Raw genomic sequence first — 2,139 nt, forward strand, 5'->3', positions numbered from 1 at the left:
GCCGGCTTGGCGCAGCCCATTAAGTGACCCGGTTCTCGGTGAGAGTTTTTCTTTCGTCTTAAAAGAATGACCGTTAGAGCTTGACTAAATGCTCCTGTAATGCATTTATGTTATTGTATAATTTGGTGATAAATTCATTCTTAATTCTATATTCATAATAAGTGTAATGTGTTCAACAAGGGTTTATGTGAGATCTCTTTCAGATAACAACAATAATAATAGTAATAAATTAAATCCTTAAAAACTGTTTTGTGCTGCAATAATCCAGGTATCCAACCAATGTAACATTACTACTGCTAAGCTTAATCATAGAGCCATCAAGCAAGATCTCGCGATTCCGTGAGAGAGAGAGAGAGAGAGAGTTGCATAATATATAAGAAAAAAAAAGGCGCACGGAGGTTCAATGAGAACACAAAACAAATTTGTTCAAATAACAACTCAAAAAAGTATGAGACCAAAAGATCAGCATGTTGCAGGAAAAACCCCTTGATCACACCATACCTTATGTACAATTTACATTCGGAGGAAAAAAAACAAAAAATCATGAGAGAGAGAGAGAAAGAGAGATTCTACTGCTGTTATCTTACTTGGAAGGATTGCTAGACAATAAATGATGAGGGACACAAGGGGATTTCATCCATATGTTGGAGTGCATCCTAAGCATCTCCTTGGCCTTCTCCTTTGTTTTTATGCTGCCCTCCACCTGAATGACCAGACACAGCTTCGAAACGGCCCCAACTTGAAGCATCTCATGCACCAAACTAGAGTTTGCAGAGTACTTGCACAAAGAGTACAGGATCCTAACTGCCCTATCGTTGGTAGTCTGTGAGACCCTCATTATCTTCCTAGACACTGCAGCAACTCCTGCTGCATGCTCCATCAGGTCTGCCCTTCCCTCAGCACACCCACAAAGCATGTCCAAGAGCCACATAAATACCTCACTCATCCTCCTCTCCGATGAGTCTATGATGAGCTCTACCAACAACGGAACTGCACCACACTCCACCACCTTGATCCTATTCCTTCCCCACTTGCACACCTCTATCAAGATCTGGGCCGCAGACTTTGTCGCTTGATGAGAGATCTGTTCCCTCAGTATCTGAACAATTCCCTCCAATAGTTCTCCCTTCAGGCTCATCAGAAACACCGGGTTCAACCCCTCGAACATCATCTTCAGCACGAAGCAGGCGTGTGCCCTTGATTGGCAGTCGCCTCTGCCCAGCACCCAGGCCAGCGATCCGACCAGATCGACGCCCCTCGACGCGAGATCCGTCAGTTCCTCCTCGGTGATCTCCACGACGTGAAGAAGGTTCAAGGCCTCTCGGATCACCAAGCTTTTATGTGCCTCCTCGCGGTCTTCTCCTCCTTCTTGCGCGAGAGTTTGGATCAGCGCAGCGAGCCGCTTCGTGGTTCCAGCCGACCGCACGCAGTTCTTGTTGCGGTCGCTCTCGGAGGCCAGGGCCTTGAGTTTCAGCAGAGAGCTCAGTTGGGCTTCGTGGTTATGAGATTGGAAATCTTGCATGAGATTGAGGATGGTTGGTGTGTCGATGGGGGACTTGGGTGTGGGGATCCTCTCAAAACCATGGGAGGCGTTTTCCATGCACCAGAACTGTATGAGACGGCGAAGGGTGTGGTTGGGGGTCATGGTGGAGTCTGTCAAGGGCTTCTTGGTGACGGGGCACACCTTCTTCTTGTATGAGAATATCCACTGTTCCATGCTCTCCCTGTCATATGTTATTCCCGTGCATACGGTCACAGGATCTCTCATTATCTGAAGAGAGATTGGGCAGGTGTAGAAGGGAGGGATCTCAATTCCATCCATGCCAAAAACCAAAATAGTCTGAAACAATTTTCTAGATACCAAATTGGCTACCGATTGCACTCAGAGAGAGAGAGAGAGAGAGAGAGAGAGATTTGGTTTTTGGGTTATGTGGAGAAAGAGGGAGGATTTATATGAGAGAGAGGTCAAAGGGAATAGGGGTAATACCCACGATATACGTCGAGAAATTGTTGGAAAGAAACGCTCAAAGTTGCCAACTTTAACCGAGTGAGATCAGTGGCGGCCTCTTGCTTTCTTTGACCATGCCATGGTTCATATTTTTTGAATTCTTAGTTCTTAATTCTCTCTCTCTCTCTCTC

General features: G+C 46.0%; 1 pseudogene; it reads right to left on the bottom strand.

Annotated features, from left to right (window-relative positions):
* Positions 1-583: 583 nt before the first annotated feature.
* On the bottom strand, positions 584-1,822 carry LOC149848643 (E3 ubiquitin-protein ligase PUB23 pseudogene; annotated as a pseudogene).
* Positions 1,823-2,139: the final 317 nt, after the last annotated feature.

Source organism: Nuphar pumila, chromosome 1, assembly GCF_984573655.1.
Source record: "Nuphar pumila chromosome 1, dmNupPumi1.hap1.1, whole genome shotgun sequence".
Classification (NCBI taxonomy): domain Eukaryota; kingdom Viridiplantae; phylum Streptophyta; class Magnoliopsida; order Nymphaeales; family Nymphaeaceae; genus Nuphar; species Nuphar pumila.